Below are 13,565 nucleotides of genomic sequence, written 5' to 3'. Positions count from 1 at the left end.
CCCATTTGGATTTTATGGGAGTTTTGCTATTGACTTCAGTGGGACCTATACTGTATCCCATAAGGTTCCTTGGGCATTAGCTGTTATCAAAGTACTTTTCCCAATATTTCCTTATCTGTGAAATGGAGTCAATAGATATTCATCTCCCTCACCGAGGTGACGTGAAGATTAATAAACTGTGTGCACACTGCTTGTATGAGTGCTAAGCATTATTATGGCCATAGGCTTCTCACACAAGGTTTGATTAGAGATACGCCATGACAGCCGGCTCTCAGCCCTATCCAATACTCATTTAAATTGTGTATAGCTATCATATTTTCAAAGTGATCCTTTGATGGGTTGTTTAGTTTGGACGTCATAATCATATAGGAGGTGGTACCCAGTGTTTAAAAGAAAACAAGAGATTACCAATCAAGTCATAGCTAGGGATCCTAATAAACTCAGCTGTGATTAGCAGGTACACTCAGTCATATCCTGCAAGTAATTAAACAGCTCCAGTCTAGATCATTAGATGATTATCTGGCATATTGTGTTTCAGGCCACAGGGCAGTACTTAAACAGCTGTATGTCATCCATTTTATTAGTATATTAGGGTTACTTGAGGGGTGTATTGAGGGAAATGAATTAAAGGGACTGTCTAATATCTAAGATGTAAATTAGAATGGATTGTAGGACACTTTGGGGAAGATTGATGATGTTGGAAGAGGCAGACCAGTGGATCTGTACAACATTTTTGTAATTAAACATAAAATCTGGCAAAAATGCACCTGGCTTCAAGCTTTTGCGGCCATTAAGCAGCCAGAAATGAGCTAATCTGTCTTGGCAGAAGCAGCAGAACCCACATTCTCTGGGCAGAACTGAGAGAGGAGATAATGCCTAATCAGAAGGTTGTGGCATATGCTACCACGTACCGCTTTCAATGACTCAAGATATGATGTGGTTCTTATTTTAGTTTCCTCCTTCAGGAAAAGTAAGGCAATGTTCTGAGGAAAAATCCAGTTATTGATTTGTAAGATAGCTCCCTCTCAACCATCTGTACTGGAATGCCAGAGGATGCCGCTATTTAGGATTCCTAATATTATAACTTTTCTTCCTTTCCCTGTGGGCTTCTGCTTGACTTAGACTTTGAGACAGAGAAGTATGTTTACCCTGAGTAGGCAGGTTTGGACACAGAAGAAGCCCATTGAGTTGGTGACTGGAATTGTTCCCCCTATCAGCAGCATAACCCATCACGTGCTTCCCAGACATCCTAGAAGGGACTATCCTTACCACGAGGAGTTCACAAGGACAGCAGGTAGACAGAGGCTAGTGGAGAGGTATACAGTCACACTAGGTAAAAGCTTCCACAAAGCTGTTGGATGACAGTCAGGCTGCTTCATAACTGATAATGCAGGCTCAGTGATCCATTGTGTGTGGGAGCAAAGGCTAGTAGTAACCCGAGCCAAAGACAAGCCTTTATCCCACTGTGCAGATTGCTGTGATGGAGTTGAACTCCATGGCATACTTCAGCCCTTAAACTCCTCCAATCCTGCGCACACACGCGAGTTGAAACAATGGGGAGGGGGCAGTACTCTCTGGGTATGCCTACATAGTAAGTATGAACATGCTCTACTGACTTTCAAACATGTTTTCAAACATGGGTAGACTGACACTGGAAGCCTTGAGCAGAGTTAGTGTGCTAAAAATAGCAGCGCGGTGCCTCAGGTGGTTTGGGTGAGTTTGTACTCAGGCTGCTAGCCCAAGCTGCCACCCCAGTACATTGCTAGAGGAGAGCTGGCATGTATCTGCTCCCAGCTGCCCTATAGCTGTACCTTAAATGGTATTAAAGGAGGTGATACAGCCCCTCAGTACTGCATCAGGATTATTATCAATAAAATTCTGCCCTTGTTAAAATTTCTCTCTCTTACTCCCCCATCCTATCTTCCCATTATCATCTTTTGGGTATTCCCACATCTCTGTTATGAGAAGGAAGGGGAACAGAGAGAGAGTGTTGGCAGCTCCTGTGAAAAGGGGGCTCTGGTGGATTTGCTCAGTGCGAGTTAATGAGCATGCTTTGGTTTCCAACTCCTGGAGGAAACGCTTCACTTCCACTCCCAGGTGCTTTGAGAAAGTGTAGAGTAGAGCAGCTATTTCTGGGGGTTAAATGGGATAAAATTAAGCTGCAGAGAAAAGGAAGCACTTTTTTATGAATTTCCCCAAAGGATTATAAATAATGCGCTTTGAATTTGAAGATGAAAAATGATTGAACACAAGAAGGAGGATTCTCACATCAAGTTGATTCTTTCATGAATGGGAAAGGAAACGGGGAGTATTACTCTTAGCATTCTGTGCATTAGAAGCATTGAACTCTTTGTCTTTCGGGAAAATATGGATATATTTGTGTGTTGATTGAAAAGTACTGCAGTTAAGCTGTTCCTAGACAACTCTAGAGCCCTCACTGAAAACCAGGCATCTAACATGGAAAAAGAGGTTCCTAACAGGCCCTAAATCATACTTACAGACTGTCTCTTGACCTGTAACCAATTAACATCAAACTGTGTCAACAGCAGTACCATCGTGAGACTGCATTTAGAGCTAAATTTATGACTCACCTTCTCAGGAAAGCTATTCCCCAGGAAAAGCAACAATAAAACTGTATTTATACATACAATTACATTATATATATATAAAATATATAAAAACACAAATATCCACTATAATTCGCACTCCACTGTCCACAGAGGAAACTAGAATAACAACACCTTGTTGTATATTTTATTTGTTTTTGCATATTTAATGTGTTCATTGCTGAGATTCCCATATGAGAAGTGCTAGAGAAACATTTAATCCTACAGACAGACAGACTATGATGTAAAGGACTTGTCCTTGTGCACAGTTTTAATTCTACATGAGAGCAACAGTGACAATTTATGCTGTCTTTAGCCATTGAATAGCTTTTAATTTAATTTATAAAAAAGGAACCACTGTTAAGTATTTGAGAACTGTGTTCTATGTGCACATGATGTTCAGTATAGTCTGGTTTTCTAGGTTAAAAACAATCAAAATCATTTAATTTTAAATGCACATATTTCTATAATGCTATTTATTGCTAATATGGTTGAACTACTAGTCGTGCAAAGGAAACTTTCCTATTGACTTCCTTGGGAGCAGTATCAGATTCTTCTGAGAAAACTGACAGACAGACAGACACATACACATGCTGCCATGCAGAATTCCACTAATCTGTTTCTTGTGCATTTATGGTCAACCTCAATGCAACGTATTTTGATCTTCACAAGATAATGAAATTCTTTGATAGTGACAACTGTGGATATAAGGGACAGACACTTCAAGTGCAAAACTATTTCAACTAGAAGCTAAATGTATTGTTTCAAACCTCTGTAATTATTGTTTCTGAGGCTAAACAAACATATTAATTGGTTTAATATTACCTCATTGAAATAGTTAATAATTAAATGTTGTGACTATATATATTAAAAAGTATCATTCCTATGCATTTTACATATGTAAATTATTCAAAGTCAGTAAAGCTGCCAATGGAAAGATCAAAGCAATATATATATATATAATCCCTGTAACAGATTCACACCCTTAATAAGTTTTGACAAGCCAGGTATCTAAAGTGTTGTCATAAATAGCCATTTAATGTGTGTAATCCATCCTGGAGAAAAGAATTCTGAAAGCATATAAACTGTCAGTCAGGCAGTATCTATAGGATCAAAATGTTTTTTTAAGTACATCATAAGCAGGAAGCCTGCTAAACAACCAGTGGGGCCCCTGGACGATCGAGATACAAAAGGAGCACTTAAAGACGATAAAGTCATTGTGAAGAAACTAAATGAATTCTTTGCTTCAGTCTTCATGGCTGAGGATATTAGGGAGATTCTCAAACCTGAGCCATCCTTTGTAGGTGACAAATCTGAGAAATTGTCACAGATTGTAGTGTCATTAGAGGTGGTTTTGGAATTAATTGATAAACTTAACAGTAACAAGTCACCAGGACCAGATGGCATTCATCTAAGAGTTCTGAAAGAACTCAAATATGAAATTACGGAAGTATTAACTAGGGTTTGTAACCTGTTATTTAAATCAGCTTCTGTACCCAATGACTGGAAGATAGCTAATGTAATGCCACTATTTAAAAAGGGCTCTAGAGGTGGTCCTGGCAATTACAGACTGGTAAGTCTAACGTCAGTACCAGGCAAATTAGTTGAAATAATAGTAAAGAATAAAATTGTCAGACACTTGGAAGAACATAAATTGTTGGGCAAAAGACAACATGGTTTCTGTAAAGGGAAATCATGTCTTACTAATTTATTAGAGTTCTTTGAAGGGGTCAACAAACATGTGGACAAGGGGGATTCAGTGGACACAGTATACTTAGATTTCTAGAAAGCCTTTGACAAGGTCCCTCACCAAAGGCTCTTACGTAAATTAAGTTGTCATGGGATAAGAGGGAAGGTCCTTTCATGGATTGAGAACTGGTTAAAAGACAGGGAACAAAGGGTAGGAATAAATGGTAAATTTTCAGAATGGAGAGGGGTAACTAGTGGAGTTCCAAAAGGGTCAGTCCTAGGACAAATTCCATTCAAATTATTCATAAATGATCTGGAGAAAGGAGTAAACAGTGAAGTGGCAAAGTTTGCAGATGATACTAAACTGCTCAAGATAGTTAAGACCAAAGCAGACTGTGAAGAACTTCAAAAAGACCTCACAAAACTAAGTGATTGGGCAACAAAATGGCAAATGAAATTTAATGTGGATAAATGTAAAGTAATGCACTTTGGAAAAAATAACACCAACTATACATACAATATGATGGGGGCTAATTTAGCTACAACTAATCAGGAAAGAGATCTTGGAGTCATTGTGGATAGTTCTCTGAAGATGTCCACACAGTGTGCAGCAGTGGTCAAAAAAGCAAACAGGATGTTAGGAATCATTAAAAAAGGGATAGAGAATAAGATGGAGAATATCTTATTGCCCGTATATAAATCCATGGTACGCCCACTTATTGAATCCTGTGTACAGATGTGGTCTCATCTCAAAAAAGATATACTGGCATTAGAAAAGGTTCAGAGAAGGACAACTAAAATGATTAGGGGTTTGGAATGGGTCCCATATGAGGAGAGATTAAAGAGGCTAGGACTTTTCAGCTTGGAAAAGAGGAAGCTAAGGGGGGGATTTGATAAAGCTATACAAAATCATGAGTGGTATGGAGAAAGTGAATAAGGAAAAGTTATTTACTTGTTCCCATAATATAAGAACTAGGGGACACCAAATGAAATTAATGGGCAGCAGGTTTTAAACAAATAAAAGGAAGTTCTTCTTCATGCAGCGCACAGTCAACCTGTGGAACTCCTTGCCTGAGGAGGTTGTGAAGGTTAGGACTATAACAGGGTTTAAAAGAGAACTAGATAAATTCATGGAGGTTAAGTCCATTAATGGCTATTAGCCAGGGCGGGTGAGGAATGGTGTCCTTATCCTCTGTTTGTCAGAGGATGGAGATGGATGGCAGGAGAGAGATCACTTGATCATTGCCTGTTAGGTTCACTCCCTCTGGGGCACCTGACATTGGCCACTGTTGGCAGACAGGATGCTGGGCTGGATGGACCCTTGGTCTGACCCAGTATGGCCATTCTTATGTTCTTATCATAGGATCAGTCAAACCAATAGATGCAAAAGTTAAAACATTGAAGATTAGACTTAAAACCACAAAATACAGGCAAATTCAGAAAGGAGATCTTCCAGTCTTGCCACAATTCACTCCTTTATTTCAAAGCATTTTAAAGATTCAAGATGAGTGTGGGAGGTTAAGTGCTGTTGCACGTGCTGTCCAGATACACCTGTGAATTTCTCATTGGAATTGAGATGATCTGTGCACGTGCACCTGAGCACAATTGGAGCCAAGGGTCAAGGTTTTTAGAACTTGGTGCCTAAAGCTAAGTTCTTAAATATACTAAGCCTGTTTTACAGAAGTGCTGAGAAACCCCAAATCCCATTGAAGTGAATGGGAAAAGCAGATGATCAACACCTTTGAAAATCAGGCATTTTTATTTAGGTGCTTAATATGAGATTTAGGAGCTTAAGTTTAGGCACCCAAGTTCAAAAATATGAGCCAACATGTCTACATAATGAGATGAGCTACATCCTCCACATCCCCCTTGATTCCAAGTTTCTTGACTTCAGTGAGAAAATTCAGAACGATTAATGTACATTTTTGGCAACAATCTCAGGCACACGTACCGTGAAAATAAAGCCTCAGTTTCAATGGAAGTCTGAGACAATGTACCATCAGAGGAGATGTTTCCTTTATCTGGGATCTTTGTGCGAGTAAGTACAGTCACATGGGCTGCATCCCCTTCTTATCACAAATACTCTGTTGAGGGAATTTAAATCTGAAGCTTACAAACACATTACACCCTAATAGTCTCTTTGGAACCATATAATGTCCGTTACATCCATAGTAGGAGTCTGTATATTTATAGAACAATATGCTGTGTGTCGGTTTCCTCTCCTGCCCATAGACAATACTTAGTATTTCAGCATATAAATAATAAATCATATATACAGAGCCATATGCAGCACTCATTTCCAGCTCTAGTGTAGTAGGTCCCAAAATACCAGAACTTAAAAACTGCAACACTGTTATATAGAGATGAGTTATTGTAGATGTTACAGGCTTCTGAAAAGTACTGGGCTTTATCCCCAGCTGGTGTAAACTGGCATATTTCTACTGAAGTCAAGAAAACTATGTTGACTTACAGAAGCAGAGGATATGGCCCATTGGTTATCATTTTTCTTGCCCTCCAAAGCATGTACATTGTTCATTTTGGTAAACTATGGCAGTCAAGCTTTATGGGCAGAGGGCTATGAAAAATTGTACCAATATATTTTTAAAAGCTTTCTAAACCTTATATGTACGAACATACACAAAATCCAGCTAGCACTGTGGAAATATTACAAGATTTAAAAAATCAAGCATTAATGTCTGGAAAGGCAGTATGCTTGTACTTAAAATATCGTGTTTCCTTTTAGAGCAAGCTGGTTGCGGGTAGCTTTGTCCCCCTCTAATGCTTGCACTATGTATAGCTGCCCATGAGTCTGCTACTGCTTTCATGCTTTATTATAGTCAATGAATACAATACAAGCTATAATGCCTTATATACAGTAAGTTACAGTACAGACCATAAAGGACCTGATCTTTGGGTCCATAGGGAGATGGAGGCAATAGGGTGGGGAGGTAGAGAAGGTGGTTATACATCATTTTTGTGTTGTCCTGCTGAAGAGATTCCATCTTCTATGGGCTCTGGATCAGAAACCAAGTGGTTAGTAACAAAGAATGTACCAGGAGCCTTTATGCACAGTTGTTATGATTTTGATTCTGACATCTATGGAGGTTCTCATTGAAAGATATTCAAAGCAAATCCCAAAACAGGGGGGAAAAACAACAAAAGAAGAGATAGGAAAAAATGGGCTATACAGAACATTACAACAGCTTTAAATTTCTGGCAGAGAGATTCATTCTAATTTTGCTGAAGAAAGGTTTCTTTCTATACAGAAAGCATACAATTATTCCTGTGTGTTCTGATTTTCATAGATGGTGATGTGTTCATCTTTTTTTAAAAAGCTTCATGTCAGCTTTAAAGTGAACATTCATTGTTGCTATCTCTTGAAAGTCTTTTCATGCCGTTTTTCAGGAGTCTGCAAGTTCAGAAGTTCACTGCTACTTGTGTCAAAATGTTCTAAAACCGTAATTTTCTGCTTATGCTGTAATAAACTTATTTCTTATGCTATCAAAAACTAATGATTAATTCTCAAAAAGTTTAGAGGGTTGACTTGAAAGTTAAGATGCTCTGAAATGTATCCGAACCTCTTGGACCAAATTCACCCTTGAATTCCTCCTCTTTAGACTGAAAAAAATAGCAGAGGAAATAGCAACTCCAATAAGATTTCTTGTACCTCCACCTTCCCATCAGAAAAGAAATAACACAAAAGACCAAGAAATGTATTTATTTCAAGACCTGTGTTTCCAGAGTCAGCCTGTAACAGGGTCTGTGATGGGCTGGATGGCTTAGTGGTTAACACCCGCCCACTCCACCAGGCTCTGACCCAGTGCCCTAGGAGGATCAGTGGGGTTTGGCCTCCAAGGAGGCCCTCTGAGTTACCCTCCCTGGTAAGGGTAAACCTCCTATCACTGCTTTCTTTCCTCAGCTTATAGCCCCAGAAAAGAAAAAAACAGGAAATGAAAAAGAAATCAAATTGTCAGCCCCAGCTAGGCTCAGCATACAGTACTGTTCCCTAAGGGAGGCTTCTCCATTCCCTTGGTCAGAAGCGTTCAGAGTTGGTGTGTACTCCTCCACAGTCTCCTCCTGAGCTGGGTCACTCCCTTTTCAACTCTGTCTCTTTTGGAGCATGCTCAGCCAGGCTGGAGGGACAGGGCTACCTGGGCTCAGTACTGTCCTTTAACCTCTTCCAGCCCACTATGGGGTTTGTATATCCCAGCCCAAACCAGGAAATAAAGCAGTAGCCATAAAATGCATAAGTAATGGGTGGAGAAAGTTAATAGTATGTATCCCTGGAATTATCTGTGCATTGATTTTCTGATATGTGGCCAGAAATCTATTGATTATTATAAATAATTTCTACAACATAAATTACATGGAACTTTACCAACATAAGTGAGATGTGATCCCTGCCTAAAATTGCTTACAATCTAATGAGAACAAAACAACCCACTAGCTGCAGCATAAGTGTTCAAGAGAGGGTAAGGGGATTGCTAATGATTATGAGAAGGAACGTCTCACATAAGTGCATATTAAATATGATTTGAAGGACAGAGAGGGTACTTGGGGAATGAGGACAAGTGTGATCAGTGGGTTAGGCCAGTAGGAGAGTAAAGCACAAAACTGAGAATGGGAGATGCCAAAGAAGAGAATAAGGAGGACAAGAGGTGATGGAAAAGTGGTGGGATGGGATGGGAAGGGCCAATGAGAGAAGAGAGGGACATATGAAACATTCCCAAAAGCTATGAACATGGCTCCTTATATCTTTATCTTGTCAATTTTATGAAGGTTTTGTTTTGTAAGACTTACGCATAAAATATCATCATTGTCCTTTGGGATTTGGACCATGAGGTGGAATTTACATTTTCTGTGACCATTAGCACTATTACTCTTCCACTTTTTCTGGAAAAAGTTTGAGATTCATTTCTCTTTCCCAATTTAGCCTCACGTTTCTTGTTTTCTTTAAGAGGCAGACTGCTATTGCTAGTGCTAACTCCATTCATGAGGGGAACTTTAATGAGGGTCCAGGGAGTTAAGAGTCTACTGCTGGGTTCTGTTCTTAACAAGGCCATGGACTTGGTCAATCAAGGTCTGATTTTGTGCAATTCACTGACATTTTCCAACTTGCCTTTAATTTTGGCTGTCTCACTTTTTTATATCCAACTTGAAACACGCTGGGCTTGATTTTCAGAGGTGCTGAATAACTACAGCTCCCATTGACTTCAGTTGACGTTACTCTAAACTCCTGAAGATGAGGTTCACCAGCCCAGATCCTACAAAGGTATTTAGGCTCCCAACTTCCACTGAAATCAATGGGAAACAGGTGTCTAGATACCTTTAAGTGTCTCTAGTCAGGCCCCAAGAAACTCTGCTACTCATGAACAGGGATCACTTTTGGAAAACTAGGCCTTAATCTCTCTGTTCTTCAGTTTATTTCTTCGTAGTAGTTTTCTACTGAGTGTTGCGAAGTTTAATTAATTATTATGAAGGCTGGAAAACTCTAAGTATGTTCCACAAAAATAATTTTTAAAAATTAATTTTCTCAACAATTTTCATGAAAAACTTCACTTTTTCCAGTATTTTGATAAAAAGAAACCAAACTCTTTGTGATGTTCACAGTTTTCCCCCCACCCTGACCTTTTTACCATTTTTCTATTGTGCCACTGAGAAAAAAGTGGGAAAGGAAAATAGGAAGAGAAAGGAGGAAAAAAGAACAGAAAAAAACCCAAAGATTTATTTAAAAAATTTTAAACAATGTTTAAGTTTTCAGAATTGTCATCACCAAAACTGAAAATTTAAAAATAATTATATTCTGCAAAAGTTTTTCATTTGTGGAAAAGGGCATTTTCATCCAAGAAGCAAGTTTTTAATTAAAAATATCAAGCATCTTTAATGATAAAGTACTTTGACATTCTCATGACAAAGCAAATGTTACAAGAACCATTTTAGGAGATTAAACTGGAGACTTCCAGATGTAACAGCATGCAGTATGCTAGCTTGAGCTAAATCTCGATAACTAAGGGCTGTAACACTTCATATCCTCTGTGGACCAGTACAGAAGAGGCTGCTCTGTAACTCACTCACTCACCAGCAGGTATACAAAGTGTTACCAAGCTCTATTTTTAATTGGTCCTCTGGATCAAGGACAGTGATCAAAACTTCCTGTTCTACTATCCCCAAAGTTCATAAAGATTCAAAAAAACCTTTTTAAAATTTATTTGTTTGCTTTAGCTTTGCTATACATGTAATGTTTCTGTTCCCTTATGTGAACAGATAAGTGCCATCACTATCATCTCGGCTGTCCTTTGAGAATGACCCCAGAACTTCATGCTTCTCCCTAGGCTTGGGAGAAGCCCTTGTAAACATCCACAAAGCTACCTCATTATGCTCTTTCGAAATGCTCCTTAAAGCACTCCTTTGCTACCATGACTACCAAAAATGTGGCAATTGTTAGGCTGTTGATGCGATGATACCACTCAGGGCCGGCTTTAGGCTGATTCCCCTGAATCGGGCCCCGCGCCTAAGAGGACTCCGCACCCTAAAGAAGAGTGCCTAACTTTTTAATTTTTACTCACCCAGCGGCAGTCCAGGTCTTCGGCGGCGGGTCCTTCACTCGCTCCAGGTCTTCGGCGGCACTTCGGCGGTGGGTCCTTCAGTGCCGCGGAAGACCCAGAGGACCTGCCGCTGAAGGCCCAGACCGCCGCCGGGTATTCAAATGGGGCCCCGCATTTCCTAAAACCCGCCCTGATACCACTGCCTGTCAGTCTCACCAATACTGTTGCACTGTTTCCTTGTACTTCACTGTCTGACTGTATCCATCTGTTGTCTCTTGTCCTATACTTAGACTGTAAACCATTTGGGGTAGGGACCATCTTTTTATACTGTGTTTGTACACCCCACAGTACAATGGGATTCAGATACATGAAAAAATGGTATTATGGGCATTATGGTAAATAATTCATGGTAAATGAATAACAACAACAGTGTGAGTTAAAGGACTAAGCCTCAAGCCTGCATAGATCAGGCACAGGATGGATGTGTAATGCACACTGAACAGTTGGCTACATAAGAACTCTGTGTGCAACAACTTGAAATTCACTTTCAACAAATATCTGTGCCCAAAAATTGGATGGCTTGAATATTCACAGAAAGTCAACACAGAAAGGGCACAGACATGTCTGAAGGACAATTCATCTATAACTTCAAACAAACTTTTGTGAGAAACCCTCTACATTATTGCCCAGCTCCAGTTATGAAGTGCAGTGCATCATTTCATTATGTAAATGTATCACTAAATACTGTGAGCACTTTGCAATCCATCTGAGTAATGGAAGCACATAACTGCCTCTGCATTAGGAGCAGGACAGAAAACATACTGGAATTCGGAGTCAAAATGCTTCTCTCTTACTCCACTGGGCAAAAAAGTCTACATTAGCCCTTTTGTGGCATAGCTTAGTTTCCCTTCTGCACGGGCAGGCAGGCCTTAAATTCAGGCAGAGCTGTCCTGAGCACAGCTCCAGTACATATTTTTTAAACCACAGCCTTGACTCCCAGCACACCCCACGGAGCTGAAGCCCTGAGCCCTGGAATGCCCTCCTGGCCTGGAGACCCAAGCCCCAGTGCCCCCCCACCCCCACCACCCCGCAGGACCAAAGCCCCAAGCCCCAGTGCACACACACACACACACACACACCCCATGGGGCTAAAGCCCCGAGACCCTCACCCACAGCTGAAGCCCAGAGCCCCAAATGGGAGTTATAGGGGGGGCTCCAGGAAATATTGTTTGAGAATTAAAGTCCTGCTGGCAGGAACACTAGGAAGATGGAGACAAAGCTCCATCCGTTCCCTACCCACTCCCCATTCATCTTTGTGAGAAGAGTAACAGCCCAGGAGGCTATGGGTATGCACCCCTTCAGGGTGCTTCCCAGGCCCTCCTTCCCCCTGCCCGACCACGGGCAGAACAGAGGGAAAACCATACTCCCAGCAGCTTCTCTTCTTCTCCTCCCCTCCACCCTCTGCCTCCATTCCGCATGCAGGCTCTGGTGATAGAGGGGCTCCTTGCAGCTGATCAATCCCAAACATACAGTCACTGAGTCTTGACTGTGGAAATACAGAACGACTTTCTAAAACTAATAGCTAGTGCCTTGCACCCAGTCTTGTGAATCATTTTTTATTCTGCTGACTATTTTAGTGAAGTTAATTATATATCATTTTCAATTGTTTAAATCACTCTGAAGGCTTGCTTCAACACAGATAAAAGTGTGTCCTGAATTATTAAATGATTTGGTCTTTTTCATGTAGATTAGAAGAAATACGACTAGTTACCAGTACTTGAGAATTGCACTCATGTGGTCTGACCTGTATTATATAAAGGATAATCTAGATGAAAAGAGAGAGACACCAAAAAGGAAATGAAAATAAAAAAAACATGGAAATAGTCCATTTGATTTGATTTTCAGGGGTTAGATTAAAATAAATTCCACATAGTTCTTGTCCCACTCAGGCTTCCAAAATAATGATGGGTATCCATGATGGAAAGTTATTCAGCCCAGTAATAAGATGAAATACTATGGCCTGTGCTATATAGGTCAGAGTAGATGATGAAATGGCCCCTTTATATCTATGAATCTCTTTAAAAAGACCATGGAAAATTTTTACTCAGTTTTGCTATTAAGGGTTGTCAGCAATGAGCCCTTTTCCAGTTCAGGTTCCTGGTTGATGTCTCACTATGAAAAAAGGTGTGTTCCTAATTTGTGTTAGCTAAAATGTGGTAACTAATAGGAGGTACAATCCTAGAGAAGACAAATTAAGTTGATAGTTTTCACACGTTACCAGATAGAGTTAAAGACTTATGGTAGCCTAGGGTTTATTTAGTGTAGCATATTTTATATTATGTTTTGACATTATTGAAACAAAACATTTTGATGTGTCCCAATCAAGATGTTTGAAAAATCTGGTAATCAATGTTAGCAGGATCACACTGAGAGTTCACAATCTTTGTGGATCTTTAGAACTCTGGGTCCAAGCCACCCCTCTCCCTATTACTTCCTCACTTCCAGCTCATCTATGACAGGAGAAAATCTGTGCAAGAGCTGGATGCCATGGTAACAATGTCGGTTTCCATTTCCTTCCCCACCTCTAGCCCCTTTCACTCCATTTTATAATAGGCTCACATTTGTGAAAGCACAATTTGGATTCAGTGTGTGTATTCACAAGAGTGGGAATACACCTTGCATAACAGATGGCCAGTGTGTTTGTACTACAACTACAAGGGGAAAT

Source organism: Mauremys mutica, chromosome 7 (genome assembly GCF_020497125.1).
Source record: "Mauremys mutica isolate MM-2020 ecotype Southern chromosome 7, ASM2049712v1, whole genome shotgun sequence".
In the NCBI taxonomy this organism is placed as follows: Eukaryota; Metazoa; Chordata; order Testudines; family Geoemydidae; genus Mauremys; species Mauremys mutica.
This window is presented reverse-complemented; position numbering follows the sequence as displayed.